Source organism: Mus caroli, chromosome 14 (assembly GCF_900094665.2).
Source record: "Mus caroli chromosome 14, CAROLI_EIJ_v1.1, whole genome shotgun sequence".
Lineage (NCBI taxonomy): Eukaryota > Metazoa > Chordata > Mammalia > Rodentia > Muridae > Mus > Mus caroli.
The window spans coordinates 51335958-51357737 of record NC_034583.1 but is presented as its reverse complement, the minus strand read 5'-3'; the positions used below and the strand labels follow the sequence as shown (position 1 = coordinate 51357737).

At 44.2% G+C, this 21780-nt stretch overlaps 1 protein-coding gene and 1 pseudogene across 4 annotated transcripts in view; one reads left to right on the top strand and one right to left on the bottom strand.

Annotated features, from left to right (window-relative positions):
- Positions 1-21780, top strand: part of Atp8a2 (ATPase phospholipid transporting 8A2) — a 527640-nt gene that overhangs the window by 41718 nt on the left and 464142 nt on the right. The gene's annotated exons all lie outside the window — the stretch shown is intronic.
- LOC110309617 lies at positions 7102-7451 on the bottom strand (annotated as a pseudogene).

The window sequence follows — 21780 nt, the reverse complement described above, 5'->3', positions numbered from 1 at the left end:
GTGGTGGTGGTGGAGGTGGTGGTGGTGATGGTGGAGGTGGTGGTGGTGGTGGTGGTGGTGGTGGTGATGGGGCAGTTTGCAGGGGACAAGGGAAAGTTCCTTCACTTTGTGAAGGTTCACTGACGTGAACCAATGATAGAGACAAGAATGTATTAATATGTGGATGAGTTAGATATGAAATGAGCCCCCCAAAACTCATGTTGATAGCTTTGTCAGCAGTGCAGTATTGGGACATGATTGGAGCATGTTTGCTCTGACTTCATTAAACCTTTAACTAATTAATGGATTTATAATATAATAGTATGTTTTGGAGGTAGTGGGAGGTAGGAAGTGAGTTGTAGCTTGAAGAAGTATCCCTGAAAGTGTATCCCTGAAGGATCGATTCATGTCCTTGAGGTGAGCCACTCTTCCCCACTATACCCATTGTCCGTGAAGTTTCTGCCTTGCCATGGATCTGAGAACTGGCATTTCTGAGCTAAAGCCTCCTTTAAGTTGCTCCCTCGGTCATTTTCTCACCACAGTGAAGTGTAACTTGCACAGCATGAAGTGAGGAAGGAAACACAGCACGGGGTAGTATCCAACAGCAGGGCTCCCTGCAGGGTCCAGACTCCTGAGGAAGGACAGAGGCTTCAACTGGTGAGAACTTGGGGCGTCTTGGAGGTGGGTGAGGGCAAGTCTTAGGAAGAACATGGACATCGGCTTCCTGCTTTAGGAGACACACTCCCTCAGGCTAACTCTGACAGCTGATGGAGGAAAGCCATTCCACTGGGCTGTCTTGGGCCTAGGTTTTGTTTTTCTTGATGAATAACAATTGCATTCTTCCACTAGTAGCTTTCAGAAGGTGTCCCCACCACCTGTGGGGGAGTAAAGGGATGCAGAGACAAGCTGGAGGATGCCAGAGAGAAACTTTAAGATGCTCTTTAACTACCACACAGCTTTTCTGAGTCCTAACAGTGGTGTGAGGCAGCGTGGACTGTGTTGCTGAGACTGAGAGAACCACTGAGTTACAGAGGACAGTTCAGCTCTGCCTCATCATGAGTAAATCCATTCCTTTCATTTCTCCCCACCCTAAGCTCCTCTGAATCTGTCCATTCTTTGCTTATCTGTTTATCTGCTGGTTTATCCATTACCTATCCATTTTCCTAGGGCCTACTCATTTTATTTATTTACCTTTAGCCTGCTTTGCTGAAGGCCTCTATTGTGTCAGGCACTGGGCTCTGATTAGGTCATAATCTCTGTCCCTGAGAAATTTCATTTATTTATTTATTTATTACTTATTCACTTTACATCCTGATCCTCAAGGTAACCCCTCCCACAATCTCACTGTATTCTTTGAGGGGTGGGGGCTCCCTGGGTGTCCCACCACCCTGGCACTTCAAATCTCTGTGAGGCTAGACTCTTCCTCTTTCACTGAGGCCAGAAGTCCACTAGAAGAGTCAGCACTGTGTTGATAAGGAACAAAAGCAGTGATCAGATATAGTAACAAGTGTTTTGTAACCTTCTTCCCTTTCCATGAGGTCCTTGAGGGACAGAGGTCTTGGTCTTCAATGTCATGCCTTGAATATCATTACGAGTTAACCCAGTAGTAACAGCAGCTGGAGTTGAAGCCCTTTAGATTCCTGCTCTCCCAGGGAAATAATCTGTTGAGGTTCCTGCCCTTGCAGGATGCCATTCAGAGAGTATTCTGAAGGAATCTTTACCCCATGGGGACCCGTGCTCAGGCTACCTTAAGTGAGTTCCAGGGTCAGGGAAATGATAATGTGTGCCAGTTACAATGGCCTCATCAAGTATTTGTAGCTATGAAAATGGTTTGAGTGATGTCAGTGGGCAGCCATCTATCATAATGTACAATTAATTACAAGTACATGGTTTTAAAATAGGAGTTTTGAAAGCACTTTCTCCAGATTGTCCCTGGGTGCACGCACTGATGCTGAGCCACACGATGGCAAACACCATGCCAGGCCCCCCGCCTGGAGAGCAGAGATGCTCACTGATGCCCTTGCAGACTCAGCAGGGCTTGGGGCTGCAGTGAAAAATGCTGTACTTCACACACATTCATCCCATCCTAGTGACCCTTGATGGTGGTGCCTGCTTCCCAGATGATCAAGACGGAGGACTTTTCTTTCTCTAAGACACTTGTAGCATGCTTGAATTTATGGTCATTTTTTAAATTTAAATCTTCTCAAAAGTATTGAGATTGAACTTGACACCTTTCATTGCCTTAAGGGAAGAATTGGAGATTCTTTTCACTGTGTACTGACCTGGACTGTAATAGATGTTCAGTAGTCAGTTCTTGATCATTTAACTCTAGGCCTTGGAAGGGTCCAAGTTCCAGATACTCGCCATGAAATCTTGGGGAAACTATCCTTCTTCAAAATCAGTCAACCAATCTATAAAATGGGAACATGTTCTCAGGATCATTGAGAGACACTAGAGAACCAGCAAGTTGCCCAACTTTTGATAGTTTCCCCATAAATACTTTTTTTATTGTTTGGGATGCTATTGATGAATTAATTAAGTGGTCAGTATAACTGACTTTAAAATCCATCTTAAAAAAGTGGTCTAGCAAAAAAAAAAAAAAAATGAAGCTGGGTGTGGTGGCGCTCAGGAGGCAGAGGCAGGCGGATTTCTGAGTTGGAGGCCAGGCTGCTCTACAGAGTGAGTTCCAGGACAGCCAGGGCTATACAGAGAAACCCTGTCTCAAAAAAAAAAAAAAGTGGTCTTGCAATGGCTGGGAGAATAACTATTCCCTAACATATTAGGGATGGGAACAAGTTCCCATCCCTACTGCAACAAAACCAAAAACCAATTTCAAAGGTTTTAACATACAGTTTCTATGATTTCTTGTGGACTGTAGGAGGGCCGGGCATATGGTTAGTGTGCCAGTGACCACTAACAGACTGAGAGGGAAATGTGACTGGTCCAAGGGGATGAAACCTCAATGGAATGAGTGATGCAGAGAAGTTGATCTAAGGCAGGTGTCAGCAAAGATGCTACTTTAAAGGGGTTCATAAGCCATGCACTTGCTTTGTGAAGTTTTCAGTATCTACATTTTATTCTGTATTCAAAACAAAAGTTACCATTTTGTAGCAATGATGTAACAATCAGAAAACCAAGGCAAACGGCAAGTCTGACTAGAATGTAGCAGTTTAGAGCTGACTTGGCTCCTGAGCCTGAAGAATCTTCTAATCAGAGTAGGCAGAGCAGGCAGAGGAAGGGAACCGATAACTGGCCAGGCAACGAGGTAGCTTGGATGGAGGCTCCTCAGGCTGTGAGCTCTACTGAATGTGCTACCCTAACACATGTCAGTTTGATGGATGGGTCCTTTCAAGGGAGGTGGTTAAGAAGCAGAAGAAAAACTAGCTGCTTTGCCTTTATTAGCTAATAGGAGGACATGAATGCCCATTTGTGACGGTGTCTCTGATAGATTCTCAGCATTCTAGAGCACCGAGGGACCAGATGATAAACCTTCTTGAGCAACCCTTATATGCGATTACTTTCCCTGAATATTTTCCTTCCTATAATTTACTGGCCATTGAAACCATTCCTTTCTCTTTATTTCAACTGCACAGTTATCACTTGTGTTGAGATGGTATGTAAGTTCTTTGGATCATTTCCTTTCTATCTGTCTATCTGTCTATCTGTCTATCTGTCTGTCTGTCTGTCTATCTATCTATCTATCTATCTATCTATCTATCTATCTATCTCATGTAATCTAAAATATAAAAATGCAATTTTTAAGATTAATATCTTCCTGTTCTCTTAGTTTGATTGGCAGGGCTCAGCTATGGAGTTCTCAGACAGCTATCCAAAGCAACAGGCTCATCATGAGGAGGCAGGGTCATTCCCAGGGGTTGACTCAAGGCACTCCAGTAACATCCTACCTGGATACCAATCCATTGCCACTGGTGTGCTGAGGCAGTTCACTAAGGGACAAGTGAAGCAGAGCATGTTTATTAATTACAGACAGGCGCTGGGGACAGCAGAAACCTGGGGCCAGAGTAAGCTGGTCCCCCAAGGCTCAGGAAAGTTGCCCATGACAGGAGTCTTGTCTGTACATGTCCCCTGCATTTAATTTACCCCAGATTTTACAATGAGAGCCCTCGGGATTAAGCATTGCATGGTGGCTCTAGGAAGATGTCAGATTCTACCCTATAGTCAGGATCCTGATCGTTTACACCGAGTCCCAGAGAGGCAGTGTTTAAGATGTGCAGGTTTCTTTTAACCTTGTTGTCATGCTGCCAGTGAACCAGGAGTGTGACTTCCCAGTCAGACACAGGGACGGGGGATCTCTGCTCTCCATCTGTCTCGACTCGGTTCATGCTCACACCACAGGACCAGCAACCTGCACTCTACTTCTTGAAACGTATTTTTCTTTATCAGAAATCACCCCCTTCTGTAAACTCTTGGAACTTTCCTTTTATAACTGATTATTCCATTATTGTGTTTGTGGCCCGGTGTCTATTATAGGCCACCAGGTACCCAAGGGCAGCCCATGTAAAAGTTGGCCTCACTCTGTTACTCTTTGTACAATTAAACACTGTTGACTGAGTGCTCTGTGATAGGAGTTCCAGAGATACAAATTGGAGCAAATTTTGCCCCACGTCCTTGAGGAAGTTGGGAGGAGAGGATGATACAGCCTCTCAGGGGCTGTAGAAAACAGGGCTGGAGAGATGGCTCAGAGGTCACAGAGCAGTTACTGCTTTTACAGAGGATCAGGACCTACAGGATTCTTAACTCTGGTGCCAGGGTATCTGATGACCTCATTTGACCTCTATGGGTCATGCAGGTTAAACACACACAAAATAAGATAAATCTGAAAAGTACCTTTTAATAAAAACTTTAAAAGCTCTATATAGATAAGGTTGAGAGGTGACAGAAAAGAAAAGCGTCGATTCTGCTGGGGTGGAGGTGACCGAGAAGGATAAGATAAAGTGGTTGTAGCAGTCATAAAGCATCCTTCCTTAGCAGCAGCCATCAATCTGCAAAGAGAGGTACAGATGGTGTTATCTCTAGGCTTTGCACACACATGTGCTATTATTTCTTCTGGTCTTTATCTCTGCTTACAAAGGTTGCTTCAGTGGGCAGCCAAGACCACAATATATATGTCCCTTTGCAAACTGACTGAAGTCGAATTCCACAACTGTGGATGGAAACTGGGTATCTAATCTACATGTATGTCCAGATCCCTGGGGATTGCATAAACAACCAGGCAAGGGGCTATTGGGTGCCGGATAGTTCTCAGCTGAAGCATGCATGGTGTTGCCTGAAGCCTTGGTGTGGGCATGGCTGGACCCCACCTCCAGGGGGCTGACTTCAGTGGTCTTAGTGGGAGACAGAGAAATGTATTTCTGAAACCATAGTCTGGGAGCTATGTGCCTGCTGAGACTGCAGTTTCCGGGCCCTCTGAGGAGCAAGCACAGGGTTCCATGTGTGTGTGGTGTAGCCAGATAACCAAAGCGTGTCGCTTCAGAGGTGGGCCTTTGCTTCCCCTGATCTTAAGAGAACACTTGACTTCCGGAAGGAATTTTCCTTGTGACGGTTTCTATCCAGAGGGATCTGGATACCATCGACCCGTTCTTGCTGAGTAAGGACCACCATAATGTGCATCCATTATGATTCTTTTCAGAAATGCACACGGGGTCATATTCAAGCCATTTGATGCCAAAGAGTCTGAGATCATGCCAGCTGGTGCAGACTGCCGTCATAACAGAGCAGGGCAGCCTGGAGCCAGGGAGGGGTGTGTGTCCTTCTGTTCTTTGGCAAGTACTGATCTTGTGCTTATGGAAAGGCTTTGGGGAAGCCAAGGAAGGAGCTGAGAAGGTTGGGCTTCGGAAACAGCTGAAGACAAGGGCTATTTACCGTAGTACAGAGGCATTTCAGTGTTCTCATAGCAGTAAGCCTGTGCTTGCTTACTGTTACTAGAACAAACAAAGCACCTAACATAATCAAGTTGTAAAGAGAAAAGGTTCATGTTGGCCCATGGCTTTGTTTCAGTTTATGACTGACTGGCTCAGTTGATTTGAGGCTGGGACAAGTGATACATTATGGTGTGAAGTGTGCGGTGGAGCAAAGCTACGTAGGGTGACTGGGAAGTGGCGAGTATTTCACAGTATCCTTCCAACAACCTAGAGCCTCTGCCCAGGCCCCATTTCTATCGCTTCCCAATAGCACCAGGGTGGAGACCAACACCTGAAACTTTCAGGGACATTTTATATCCAAGCTATGGTGTGACTGTGGGTGTCGAGCTTCGGCTTGGTGATGTCCTATTGAATAGCAGGCTTGGGTTTCATGGTTGTTTTCCTTGCTCTTCAGTCCTTTTATTATTCTCTGAGTCGCTGGGGTCATGCTGTTATGAGGTATTCACCAGAGAAGACTGGTGACGTGGGATTAAGGAAGGTTTTATTAGCCAGCTGGCGACCACACTGGGTGTTCTGGATCCCAGAGTAGCCCTGAGCCTTTCTTAGGGCAAGATTTTAAACACAAAAACACGCTCAGGACTGTCATATTTCAGTTAGCAAGAAGATTTAGCCAGAAGCAGAGGGATAGAAGCCAAAAAGCAAGGTTAGTACATTTAGAGACTTTCCCAGAACTGTGAACTTTGACGGATTCAGTCTTTGTTTCTGTTTTATCAGGTGGTTCAATGTGTCAAGTTTTACAGCCTGAATGGCACTTCCATCATGGAGTCAGGTGTGCTAAGGTCTTGGGGCCTACTAATGTCTGGGGCCCGGTGACAATGCCAAAATTGATCAGGCAGGACATGAGTGTGCTGCTCAGCAGGGAAGTGACGCATGTCTGTGGCTTTCCTGACATTTTAGGTTCTCTGGGTAAAATTTGGATGCATATATGTGGTTTGAATAAGAATGGCCTCCATAGGCTCAGATTTGAATGCTCGGTTCTCAGGTGGTCACTATTTAGGAAAAAGTGTGTCACTGGGAACAGGCTTTGAGGTTGCAAAAAGTCTTGATCCTTCCTTCCTTTTGACTTGTGTTTGGTGCACAGATATTGAATTGCAATCTCCTCTTGGTGACTTTTCCTTTGATGAATATGTAGTTTCTTTCCCTATTTCTTCTGATTAGTTTTGGTTTGAAGTCTATGTTGTCAGATATTAAAATAGCTACACTGGCTTGTTCCTTGATCATTCTTAGCCAGCCCAATCTCTATCAGGAGCTGGCATATGTTCTTGCGCTGGTCACCCTGTAGCTGAATTACTTCTCCATATTCTGGATGCTCAATTACTGTACTATTGCCCACAAATTTCTTCTTAAACGCCTTCACTAGTTTCTTTTTATCGTGATCATCAGTGATCCCTTGGACAGTTGTAAGGGTCTTCCTGCCTTTTCTCTGTTGAATTCTTATATGGATATAATCCTCAGTGCCAACAGGAAGCAGGCCATCACCCTTACATCAGCAAAGGGATCGAAAGAGTGGAGGTTCTGGATAGCAGACATACGATACGATTCCTTTTCCTTGGTGGAAATGGTCTGCAGAAGGCGACTGTGGGAGAAGGGGGTTGGGGGAACCTGAGTGTTGGGAAGTGAGAGGGCTTGAGGAGAAGGCAGCCGAGTCCTTGGCGGCAACTCAGTGACTGGGGCCAATGATAACTGCTTAAATTTGGTTTCATCATAGAATGTCTTTTTCTTTATCTATTGTGATTAAAAGTTTTGCTGGGTATAGTAGTATGGACTGGCATCTGTGGTCTCTTAGAGTTGGTAGAACATCTGTTCATGCCCTTCTGACTTTTAAAATCTCCATTGAGAAGTCAGGTGTCATTCTAATAGGTCTGCCTTTGTATGTTACTTGGTCTTTTTCCCTTGCAGTTTTTAACATTCTTTCTTTGTTCTTTATGTTTAGTGTTTGTGTGCCAAGAGGAATCTCCTTCTTTAGGCTGGTGAAATTTTCTCCTACAATTTTATTGAAAATGTTTTTCTGTGCCTTTGACCTGAAATTCTCCCCCTTCCTTTATTCCTCTTCTTTGTAGATTTGTTCTTTTCATAGTGTCCCAGATTTTCTGGATGTTAGTACCTGGATTTCCTTTTAAAGATTTAACATTTTCTTTGATCGAGGTATCCCTTACTTATGTCTTGTCTTTAATAACCAAAGTTCTCTCTTCCATATCTTGTTATTCTTTTGGTAAGATTCCTCTGAGATTCCTAATCGAGTTCCTACATTTTTCATTTCCAATTTCCCTTAGTTTGGGTTTTCTTTATAGATTCTATTTCCACTTGTAAGTCTTGAATTGTTGTTGTTGTTGTTGTTTTTTTTTTTTATTTCCATTTTACTTCACTGTTAGTTTGAGATTCTATAGCTTTCTTTAATGGATTTATTATTACCTTAAAGACCTCAAATGTATTCATCAATGCCCTGTTGAACTCCTTGTCTCGTGCTTCAGCTGTGCTGTGTTTCTCTGTATTTTGCTGTTGAAGGGCTGCTGGACTCTAGTGGAGACCCATCTCTGTCATTCTTTCTGAACACCAGCCTTTGCGTCTGCCCCCATTCCAGCATTGTTATTGTCTCTTTCCTCCTTTCTCAGGCTGCACCTAGGGCAGCTTTAAGTGTGCAACAAAATTAAACAGAAATTCAGAGTTCTCCCTACTTTTGCCTTTCACTCTCCCTCACTATTACTGTTTCAAATGTACATATTCGTTATGAGTGTAAATATTAATAATGGTGAAATTTTTGGTGTGTGTGAGTGTGCTCGTGTGCATCTGTGTGTGTATATATGTGTGTGCATCTGTGTGCGAGCGCACATATGGGCATGCGCATTTATGCCCAGGAGTATGTCCACTTCTGTGCATATGGAAGCCAAAGGTCAATGTTGGCTGCCTGTCTCCCTTTGTTTTTCTCCACTTTATTTTTTGAGACAAGATCTCTCCTTGAACTGAGAGTTTACTGATTTATCCAGACTGGCTGAGCTGGGGGTTTCAGGGCTCCACCTGTCTCCACGCCTGTCACCTCCTGTTTCTCCCACTGTTTACACTGCTGCTAGGGACCTGAACTTCAGTCCTTAGGTGTGTATAAACACTTTAATCCAGGGGTTCTCAACCCATCTAATGTTGTAACCCTTTACTACAGTTCCTCATGTTTTGGTGACCTCCAATCATAAAGTTATTTTCATTGCTACTTCATAACTGTAATTTTGCTGCAGCTATGAATTACAATGTAAATATCTGTGTTTTCTGATGGTCTCAGGCCACCCCTATGAAAGGGTTATTCCCACAACCCACAGGTTGAGAATCAGTGCTTTAACCACTGAGGCATCTCCCCAGCTCACAGACCATTCTATGATAAAAAATGAACATTATTACATTATTATCACTCTGGTTTCATAGCTGTCTCATAGCTGTCACTCTGGTTTTCTGTATATCTTATGGGCTTTGACAAATGCAGAGAACATGTGCCCACCATTACAGCCTCACGTAGGACATTTCACTACCGACAAGGTCACTGCACAGTTCACCCCTCCCTTCTGATAAGCCCCAGCAGCTCTCGGTTTGTGATTGTGTCTTCATAGTTTTGTCTTTTTTTGCAATGCCATAGTTGGAGATCTACTGTGAATAATAATTACCAACCTGACTTCTTCCACTTTGTAACATGCATTTACATTCCCTCCCTGTCTTTTCATGCTCATTTTCTTTTACTGTTGAATACTGTTTTAGCCACTACCCTATCCTCCACCCCCTGCCCTCCCAGGGCTCTCTCAAGCTCTCCGGTGCCTCCTGGTGCTCAGACACAGTACAGGAGTATGGCTGTTGGGTGTGTGTGTCAACATGTCTTAGACATTGAACTTGAAAAAATGTCTCCTCTGGGAAAGAAGCACCTTCTCTTTGAAGTTTTTTTTTTTTTTTTTTTTTTTTTTTTTTTCATGATAGCATTTGGAACTTATTTTTACCCTGTCGTAGCGGATAGATGAAGTCCCAGTTTCTTTGCGGGGGAGGGGGTGTTTCCATTTCCCCTCTGCAGTATTGCAGTCAGCACCTGCACTTGCCATCATGGTTGCTAGGATCTGTGCTCCTGCCCATGGTGACATGGACAGTCCTTCCTACCTGTGGGCTAGCTTGGCTGCCGCTAGGTCCTCACAGTAGGTTTAATTTTATTCTTGTGGGAGCTGTGGTCCCTCCTGGTCAAAGATGATTCTATTCACGTTGGAGGCTCCCCTCTGTGTCAGCACTAAAATCATAGTTCAGGATCCCACATAAGCTGTTTCTGACCTCTCGGTTTCCTGCCAGGCCAGGAGCTCAGGGGCGGCCTGTGTGGTTTTCTGGGGCAAGGTGCTGTACTCTCCCTGTGAAGACCGGGGCTCTTTCTTCTTACTGCGTGTGCTCTTTGTGTTTAGGTTTCCATATAGCAAAGCAAAATATTGCAGAGTAGCAAGGAACTCTCTCATTAATTAGTGCTATCTGTGGGTTAGGCATTTAAGTCAGGGAATCCTCACATCTCTGATGCTATAGGACTTCATCCTTCATTAAGGAAATCAGATTTGCACCTTTGACTTCTAATTTCTGGTTTTGGATGTAGAAAAATACTAAGATCCTCTTGTAATTCTGCAGAAGGAACCTCTTAGAAATGAAAATTATTGACTCTGGGCAGCTATGCAAGGGATTATAGGAGTGCTTTGGGATAAAGCACCATTGTGATGCTTATTTTTAATATCTTTAGTTACAGTTTGAAATTCACACATTTTATGAGATTATAGTTTGACAATCTTTGTTTGTTTGTTTGTTTTTTCTCTTCTGTTTATATTGTCCTGAAAAGAATGTTTTCTAGAGCTAACATGGCTGGCTAGACCAGGAGGCTGGCTCTCATCTCCTGTGAGCTGTAACACACATTGTCTGCCCAGATATTATCACAATGGCTACAGGCTTCATAATAATAGTGTCTAATAATAACGTCTAAGGTATCTGCTTACAGAAAGGAATTCTCTGGGTCTCATATCCTTCAGGGGAGGAAGGAGATGGCTAACAACATTTGGGCATCGTCCTGAGCATAATTATGTTCAAGTATGAAAATTATGAGAAACAGGATGGGGCACTGGACATCTAAGACTTAAGATCTAGATTTTAATCCGAATGCCACAGGACATCATTTGAGTTGTAATAAGAACAAGATGATAAAATGGATTTTTTTTGGAAGAGTCTGTGGAAAAGGTTATTGAAGCATTTATAAAAAAATGTGTATTGGTTTATTTTTCCAAAGTAGCATTTTGCCTGTATATCTGAAAAACTTAAGTGTAATAATGTTCAAGCTTCAGTGGCCCCAGTGCTATGGATTTGCCCTTGAGATCGCTTTCAGGGTGATGCTCTTGTTTCGGTTTTCCGAGAACGTCACACTTGTGCAGCACCTCTACCTCGTTCCACTCTTCCCTCCCTCTCCAACTCCTCCATACCCCTCCCAAACTCACAATCTCTTCTTACTTATTATTGTTACATGTATATATGTGTGTGCTTGTGGCTGAGTCCACGCGCACATGTATCCAGGGTAACCGCGTGGGATGGTAGAGCCTATGCAGGAGTTGTCCCTGGAGGAAACTGATTCTCTCCTTCTTAGCAGCCATTGATCACCTATAAGCCTTCATCTGGGGGAGGAGCCATATGGAATTATCCCTGTCCATATTGCAATGTCAGTTGATAGCTTGCAGGGCTTGCTTAGGCAACTATGTTATTGCAAGTTCATGGGTACATTTTTCTTGTCATATCTAGGGTACACTATCTGACAGCAGATGTCCTGGGCCTCTGGCTCTTACACTTCTTCCATCCCTTCTTCTGTGTTTTTTCCTATAGGTGTAGAGTTTGTGTTGCAGGTTCACTTGGGGCTGGGCACCAATAGTCATTTATTCTATGCCTGTCCACCAGTTGTGGATCTCTGTAATAGTTACAGTTTTTTCTTTTCTTTTCTTTTCTCTCAGTGGTTGACCAGGTCAGCATCATCTTAGAGGTTCTACTTCAGCAACTTCTTTATTAGATTCAATCCCCTCTGGTTCTGTAGCTCACATTCAAATTCTTATAATCATTTGTTCAATCATTTCCCTCTGTTTTTATACTTGACGCTTTTCATCGGTCCAGGCATATGAGCTTCACCCAGCATCTCTTTCAGGCTGATTGTCCTCTGGGATGCTTCTCATCCCCTCCTCTCCCTTCCCTACTTACAATTCTTCCTTCTGTCTATCACAATATTAGCAAGGCAATGGCTTATTTACATGGCCACACCTTTACACGTGTTTGAAAGCTTCTCCTTAGTTCAGCATCAGGGCTACATAAGCTGTAAGTTCTAAGCACAGCAGTTTCATTTGCCTTTCTGAGGACGGTCTTGGTGCAGCTTGTGTGGCCTCTCCATTGGCCTGCAACATGGAATCTGATGTGTTTCTGCCATTCCATGGTTCTTGGGGGGGGGGGGAGGCAGCCCTGTGAGAGGAGCCTTGGATGAAGCAGGATAACATGGTGTCTACTGCCTGGCTTTCCACTAGTGAGACACCTGAGTTTGCACAAACTCCTTCACCTTCCTGGGATCCTGTACATAATAAGGAATAATAGACTCTATCATAGCTACCTCAACCTGTTAGTGTCTCTCATGCTGCAAAGGTGTTTATATTGTTAGCTGGTAGAGAAGACTGTCTTAGTAAACCAGGTAGGTATATCCATATGGTCGGAAGGAGGGTCATAGTTTGACAAAGCTTAAATGATAAGCTGGGCATCCCAAGAGGACAGTGATTAGTAATATGTAACAATTTTAGCAATAAACCATTATAGTGTGAGTGAGCAGATGAAGCATGAGGTTCAGAGGCGCTGCAAGTCCTGCAGACATCCACAGTAGTCTTAGAATGGTCCCCTGAACGTACCAGGGGGCAGTGCTAGAGCCAGAGGCAGCTTGAAAAATGGGAGTCTGACTTTAACCTTGCATGGTAAGAAACTGACCCGTAGAGACCAAGTGACTTGTAATCAGAGCTGTGTCTGGACCTGACTCTTCTGTATCTGTCACCACACGCCTGGGCTCCTAAGCGGATGGGATAAAGACCTTTTGGTTTAGAAGATCGAGGTGGCTGTCCTCAACCCCCCCCAAAAAATAGCCTGGAATGTTTCATAAAGCAGTCCCTGGACTTCTCTTGCATCTGTTCCTCCATAATGTGAGTCTTCATCTACCTAAGTCAGGCTTTCTGTGTACTAGATAGACCTGTCAGCCATAAGGATTCTGTTCTTCAAAGTTTCAGAGCACAGAAGACCTCAAATTTCATTGCCTAATTTGTGGCTGATTACCAGGTGACTCCTTTGTTCCTGGAGAACTGCCTCTGGTTAATTGATATATTTCCCTCTCCTTTTGTGCCCTCGGTACCACACAGCTGGCATTTTGTCTTTTCATGAGTCCTTTCCCTGGGCGCCGGTAGCACAGTCTCATGTGACAGGTACCATGTAAATAATTAACTGAAGGGAAGAACATATTTTAGATGCACCAGGAAGAAGAGCATGGTGTTTTGTCAGTCGAAACGAAATAGAGAGATTGTCTGAGAAATCTGTCACCGTGAGCAGACAGTGACGGCTATGATGTTTCCCAAGCTTTCCCTTTGATTTGTGTTTTTTTAAAGCACTATATAGAAATCATGTGCACACAATGTAATTCACTTTTATATGTTTGTGATGATGTTGTGTAACTTGAATATCTGATGGAATAGTAAGATAGCATATTGTCTTAGTTAGGGTTTTACTGCTGTGAAGAGACACAATGACCAAGGCAACTCTCTTTTTTTAAAAAATTAATTATTTCTTTTTGAGTTTTTCGAGACAGGGTTTCTCTGTGTATCTCTGGATATCCTGGAACTCACTCTGTAGACCAGGCTGGCCTCAAACTCAGAAATACACCTGACTCTGCCTTCCAAGTGCTGGGATTTAAGGCATGTGCCACCACTGCCTGGTGACCAAGGCAACTCTTATAAAGGACAACATTTAATTGGGGCTGGCTTACAGGTTCAGAGATTCAGTCCATTATCATCATGGCTGAAAAATGGCAGCATCCAGACAGACATGGTGCTGGAGGAGCTGAGAGTTCTACCTCTTGTTCCAAAGGCAGCTAGGAGAAGACTGGACCCCATGTGGTTAGGAGGAGGGTCTCATTGCCCATCCCCACAGTGACACACTTTTTCCAAGAAGGCCACACCTACTTCAACAAGGCCACACCTCCTAATAGTGCCATGCCCTGGGCCAAGCATATTTAAATCACTACACATATCTAGTTCCTTGCATGCCCTTTTCATTAGCCATCGAATTGAACCACTACCAACATGGAGCCCCTCGTGGAGCACAATGCCTAGGCAGTGCTCCATGGCCCCTTCTCATTCTCTGCCTAGTTCAGCCATCTCTACTGTGTACTACCTTTAAAACATGCCCCTGCTACCACTATGTCCCTCCTGCACAGCTGAGGCTGTGTGCCCACCCACTACAATCATCACTCGCTTGGGGTCTGTCTTGATTCCCATTCCCTTCCTGTGTGAGTTAGTTGGTTTTTGTTTTTGTTTTTGGTTTTTTATTTGCTGTGACAAACATCTGAAATAAGCAGGTTGAATTTTGGCTCATGGTTTGAGGATGGAGTCCATCAGGGCAGGAAGAGCATGGTGGTGGAAGCCCTGGGTGGCTGGCCACGTGGCTCTTTGCCTCATGGTCATTGGGCTCATTATGCTGTATTTCTTCCTGTCCCACATTTATTTTCTGAGACGGAACTGTTACTGAGATGTCTTCATCGGCTCACATACTCTGACTGGAAAGAATGTAAGGTTAGGAGGCCTAGTTAGTATTTGCTTTCATAAGCATTCAGATAACTTGGGCATTCATCATCCCATTGGACTATTGTATCATCCCATTAGGCAAATAAGATGAATATATTAACTCCACGGTACAGATGGGCTAGGAGCTCCTTATAGCAAATTTGGTGATCCTGTAGTCCAATTGTGTGATTGTGTGATCTATATCTGATAGTGGAACTATTACATTTCAGCAGATATCCAACTTCAGAGTAATTAATGAGACATTAATTTGATTAATGTCTGAATTGTTATATTTGGGTGCAAGCCTGAAAATCTGCATTTAAAGCAGTGGAAATGATTCAACTAGCATGTGTGTGTGTGTGTGTGTGTGTGTGAGAGAGAGAGAGAGAGAGAGAGAGAGAGAAAGGAGAGAGAGAGAGAGAGAGAGAGAGAGAGGAGAGAGAGAGAGAGAGAGAGAGAGAGAGAGAGAGAGCGATCAGAGGTGAAAAACCAAGGCTTTATGCATGCTAGGCAAATGCTCTACCCCTGAACTACATCCTCAATACAATTCAAGTACGTTTATCCTTTAATACAGCGAGGTGCTAGATCACGGGGAAGCACAGTAGCCTGGCCCTGAGGAGCCCTCACCATCTGCACCGAGAAACACTGCTTTCTATGCTAACAGAGTGCCTGACACAGCATTTATGTTCACAAGTGTTCATTCGTTTAACAAATTCATTAGCAAATTCATTCATCAACAAATCCCAAGTCACTATCAGCCACTACACACAGAATTAAAGCATCTAGGCTGCTGAGACGGCTCAGTGGGTACAGATGCTTGACACCAGGCCTGACAACCCTGACACCTAGAAGGTAGAAAGAGAGAACCAAATCTCACAAGTTGTCCACCCATGATCCATGGTACATACCTGCCTTTCCCACAAGTCCCAATACATGTAAAGCCAAGGTTTTAAGAAAAAAAAACACACACACACCAAACCTTCTAAGCCTCGAGGGATAGGCAGTAACACCCATTGGCTGCAATGTTACCTCAGCTTTATTGTGGCATTGGCTAGTAGGCCTTAAAAATGTCTATGAGAAAAATTAACTGGCTCTTTGTCTTACTTGGTTTTTGTTGTTGTTTGTTTTTGTTTTTCCAGACAGGGTTTCTTTGTGTATCCCTGGCTGTCCTGGACTCACTCTGTAGACCAGGATGGCTTTGAACTCACAGAGATCCACCTGCCTCTGCCTCCCCAGTGCTGGGATTAATAGCATGTGCTACCACTGCTGGCTTCTCTGTCTCATTTGTATAGTACCCTAGCCTTGCAGATTTTAACTTATATAGTTCTAAACCCCTCCCACCATACTAATTATTCTTCCTTTAACAGACTTTCTTAGCTCCTTCCTTTATGTGCTTCAAGAAGTCCACGATTCTCAAATATGGAGCTAATGAGTCCCTGCCTAGCATATAACTTCCTGTGTGGGTGAACCCTCAGGAGTACACTAGGGGGAAGACTTTGATCTCCTGTAACAATGTCTCTAGCATTGTTCCAGAACCATGAGGGATCTAAGTCAAATAGGTCAGATGAAATTTCCTTGAACGATTTCAAACTATACAGATTAATGGAGGCACTTACTACAGGCCTCCACTGAAAACTGGTCTCCTTGGGGCCAGGCTGCTGTGCCTCCTGTTGATCTTGCTTCACACTGTGTTAATGGATACAATGTCAAACGTTGGATTCAGGAGGTAGCTCAGGAGTAGAGCAGTCGTCCAGCATGCATAAGGACCTGGATTCTGTCTCCAGCATAGAATCATCATCACTCTTATGGAGATAGTGTTAAGAAGGAGTGAGCACAAATACTGAAATGAGTTGGGTGCCTTTGACAGGATGGAGGACGAGGAGATGATAAATACCACTTCCTTGTCTGCAGATAAGAGCAAAATTGCTTGCCTTTGCTTATCCTCCGTTCATAGACAGTGAGACACCAAGATCCAATCCCCTGGAGAGTGTGATCTTAAAACTCATGGTTTTCTACTCAAGTTCACATTTCCCCTCCTTGGCTTTATGTCTTTAAGTGTACTAGAGCCCACCCCTACCCCTGCCCCAAGGCTCTGTGATAAGACTGGGACATACCCTCTGATGGAGAGGCTCTCTGTACAGTGAGCTGGTTGAGGGGTAGGCGGGTGCACCAGAGCCAAGGTGGGACTAAAGGTGGGAGCTTTCATGTGCTCATGTTGGAAAGGCTCCCACATCCTGGCTAGGACACATGACTGTTCCAAACTTCATGCCCCCACTGTTATCAGTCATGCAGAGACTTTGGGCATTTGTCCCCAGGGACCTGCATTCTTGTTAACATCTCCTCAGAGCTCCGATCACTTCGCTCCAGATGTCTTGATTTTAAGCATGGAGAAAAGATTGATTGCCTAGTGTAGGGGAGCAAAGAGTCTCATTGGCTCGCTCTTCACTAGGGTCACAGCTAAGGTCCCCCACCACAAAAGACAGACCAACAAGAGAGAAGCATACACCTGTCCAGGACACAGGAGCCTTCAGAAATAAAGATGGATAAACTCGTGTGTTTTACATTTGGACGAGTTGAGTGTGGTCATGGAGAAGTGTGGCTGACAGGAAAGGATGCTGAGATGAGTTTGCTGATGGTAATGGATTTGCTGAATTAGCCAGGGCTGTCTGCTTAGATTCCTTGGGAGTTTCTTTTCTTCTGGCTGGCAAAAGGGCATCTCTCTCATGAGGGTCTTCCTGCTAGGAGGGAAAGGGGCAGGAGAGGTCAGAATGACCTTCCTGCTTCTCTGGTTTCTCAAGGTTAGGATGCTGCATTTGGGAGTGGCACAGCATGAACCCCATCTGCTAGCTTAGATGCTGTCTTGAGGACCATGAAGCATCCTCTGTATATGCAGTTCACAGTGTTCCTACCTTCGCATTATCATTGTGGGGGGCACTGCGTAACAACAGCTGAAGTGCTTTATCCTGGCTGTTGATTTTAGTCCTGCTTTATCTCTTTGCTCCATGAGAGAGCAGTGGGGTTGAGGACCCGAAGGCAGACTTGCTCTACAGTCCAGGTTTTCTGCTCTACCTGATGTGGGAGCTCAGAGTTGACAATGTTTCCTTCTCAGGGCCTTTAAAAGTAGAAACAAAATATGTTATACTTGGCATCTACTAAGTCGTCTGCATGTGTGGCCTTATGTCTCGTGTGCTGCTCAGTTTTCCAGGGTCCTTTGGCTGTGTATGTTCTGTCACAGAGGGAAGGAACAGGAGGTAAAGCAGGGAGCAGATCACAAACCAAGAGCCAGAGGTTGCAGTAATGCTCAGTGTACCTCCCTCATCACGCAGGCTATGTGCTGGGTGACGAAAGTGCTGGGATTTTAACAGATAGAGGGCTGTCAAGATGGCTCAGTCCGGAAATGTGTCTGCTGTCAAGCCTGAAGACCCAGTAATCCTCTGACCTCTACATGTGCCATAGCACAAGAATGTGTATATGTGCGCGCACACATACACACAACACACACACACACACACACACACACACACACACACACACACACACTCTTCACTTGATCTTAGCCAAAAGGCCGAGAAGCGATTCACACACACACACTTAAAATTAAAAACTTTAAAATATGTCACAGACAAGCAGATGGCAGTGCTTGAGAGCCAGCAGCAGCCAGGGGCTTAGTTAGCCATTAACTATAAGGTACTTAGTTCAAACCTCTCTTATTTAGGAAGCATGTTGGATTAGAGCTAGAAGATGGGATGGTAGGAAATGGAGCATGGAGTGAGCTGTAATCTGGCAGGAACATCCTGGAATAAGGTGCCAGGGACACGTGCCCTGCATAGGTCCTGGAACTCTGCATTTTCTAACAATCAATAAAGATGATCTTGAATGGAGCAAGGAACTGAGACAGACTGCATAATTCTAGAAGGCATGTGCACTTACGTCACCTTAGCTGGTCTTTGTGGTTCGCTGCATCCTAGGCTCAACTGAAGGTTTCTAGATAAACACAGTCACATGCGTATCCTGGAAGATACGGTTTGGGGCATCATTTTGAAATCTGAGTGGAGCTCGCTCTTGAGTTTATTCCTTTCCACATGTCAAAATCATTTGAAGAGCCGGGCAGTGGTGGTGCACGCTTTTAATCCCAGCACTTGGGAGGCAGAGGCAGGTGGATTTCTAAGTTTGAGGCCAGCCTAGTCTACAGAGTGAGTTCCAGGACAGCCAGGGCTACACAGAGAAACACTGTCTTGGGAAAAAATCATTTGAAGAAAAAGAGCTTTGATATAGGCAAGCAGGTCGTACAGCTGGACCACGTGTGATCAGAAACAGTGAGCTGAGCAAACCCAGAGGGCCTGTGGCTGGGACAGGGACAAGGCTGAATAAGGGGTTTCTGTTTCTCTGGATATTGTATTGAATAGTATTTCTATATCAATGTCACATCTCCAGGATTGTCACATAGCAAAAGGGATGTGCTTGTAGATGAGATCTTATAAACATAAAATTTGGGGTAATAACTAAAGTGGGTCTAATGTTTAATCTATAAAGAGTTATGCTGTAATAAACACAGTCCCAGGTAGCCTCAGGAAGTATTTGGGGAAGGCACTGTGGTAGGATTGGGTATCAGGGCAGGTGTAACTCCACAACAACCTGAAAGTGCCACCTTCTCTCAGGAAGCTGGGGCTCTAAAGGACACGTGTAATTTAGGATTAAAAATGGCACAGCTACAAAAATTCTGTACGAATCCTCTACAAAAGTATATCCATGGGGATAACTTCTGGTTTTGATTATGTTTTTCTTCCATTTACAAACTTTGGATTCAATTTCCAGGACTTGTGATCTTACCATGAAGTGTGGTATACACTGGATTGACAAAGAACTCCCCCTCCCCCTGTGTACACATATGTGCATTCGCATGTGCATATAGAGGCTAAAGTTTAATAGTTAGGGGCTGTGCCCTTGCTCTTTGAGACAGGCTTACAATTCACCAAGTAGATTTTGGCTCCTGCCTCCACCTCTTCAGCACTGGGATTCCAATCATGGGCCACCTTGCCCAACATTTTAGTCCAGGGAAGCTGGGGATTTTGCACATGGATGCAGGCCCTCATGGGTATGCTACAAGCGATGTTACTGGCTAAGAATCTTTAGAATTCCCCCATTCTTCTAACAAATAAATTCACTATGTGGCAACTTAAAAATAACACAAGCAATACTACATCTTACCTGCATGGAACTGGAAACAGCAGAGCAAACAAACGAATAATCACTGGAGGCTGAACAAGTAACTCAGCGGCAGGGAACTTGCCTTGCATGCACAAGACACTGGCTTCCATCTCAGCACAGCAGAAACCAAACAAGTGGGCAAGCGAAGAGCCTGCAGTGACTCTGAGGGCTGCCGTAGGATGCTCTGGGGATGAAACAAGTGTGTGCAGGCATTTGTTACCGAACGGGTCTCAGAGAGGCAGGATCTTGCTTAAGTTCCTTTTGGGGGTAGCTAAATAGACTCCTTTTTCTACTCCTCTTCCTACCCCCTCTTCCTCCTCTTCCTTCCTCCTTTCTCCTCATTGCCCTCTTCTTCCTCTCCTGTCCTCCCCACCCCCTTTCTCCTCCTCTTAGGCAACCCATTTTTTTTTTTTTTGGTATGATGGAGCACCTAGAACCAATCCTTGTTCTACATCCTCCTTAACCTACTCTCACGAGTTACAAGTGACAATACGAATACGATTAGAAAGCCAGGGATATATGTAGGATTCAGCTTCTGGTTTTTAGAGAAGGCAAGAGATGTTGCACCAGTCTGTTTTCTGTTCCTGTGGAGAACTGCTTGAGACTGGGTGGTGTACAAAGGAGGTGAATTAAACTCAGAGTTTTTGAGTTCAAGGCCTAGCTAGAGCTACCTTGGCTGTGTCACCTCTTGGTGGAGAACATCACAACAGCAGGCACCTCCTTTTAAAAAGGCTTGTTATTTAATTATAGTATTACTTAAACAGGCAGAATAGTTATGAATAGAGGACACATGTATAAAAGATTCCTTAAGGATTTGAAGCATACAGAGGCTTTTCTGAAGACACACCTTATTGATTTCAGTAATGTATTTTGGCATATGCATTTGCCTGGTATATCTATAGGATGGGTTATTTTAAATGCACTGATGTAGCTTTGGAAGTTTGTTTATTATCTTTATGCATGCTTGCATGCATGCGTGCGTGTGTCTGAGGACAGCCTTTGCTTTCCTCATTGTTTGACACAGGATCAACTGTTGTTTGCTGCCGTGCACACCAGGCTAGCTGTCCCATGATCTTCTGGGGATTCTCCTGTCTTTACCTCTCATCTCTCTGTGGGACTGCTGAGATTACAGATGTGAGCCAGCTGTGCAGCCTTATGTGGGTTCTGGGGATCTGAGCTCGGGTTTCCCACATTTGTACTTGTCAAGTGATACTTAAGACCGAGGTGTTCTTGTATGTTTTAAAATGTGTATGATACAGTCTAAAGAGTGGAGCTGAGCTTTGGATTTTATTGTATATTTATTCCTGTTTTTGAAGGTCATATGGTCCATTGTGGAGAGGTGAGTGAGATATTCTACTATAAATCCAAGATTAACATTAAACTCACGATGCTTTTCTCTGCCTCAGATTCTCAAGTGCTAAGACTGCAGGCATGTGCCCTCCCTATTTTTGTGACAGTCTCTGAGAGTACACGTTTCTACTTTTTCGTTGCAAACTTTATAACTCATTGCCATTCTTAAGTCATTCCAATCTAAAGGAGCATGTGTATCCTCACTGTTGCAATTTGTGTATTGTTGATCACTGTTGAGTGGAGTAACACTTAATACGTTCATGGTGGTGTGTTTCCTAGAAGGTCAGTTGCTCAACACAGATCTTTCCTTTCAGCAAGGTAACTTAAGGTCTCCTGGAAGCTCACTTTCAAGCAGGCTTTGGTACCCAAAGGTCCATCCAAAATTACCACATTTCTTTCCTTCAGTGGGGGAGGATGGAGAGAAGCAGAGCTTCGTGGCCTCAACCTGCCTGGACAGACAAGTCCTCTCTGTT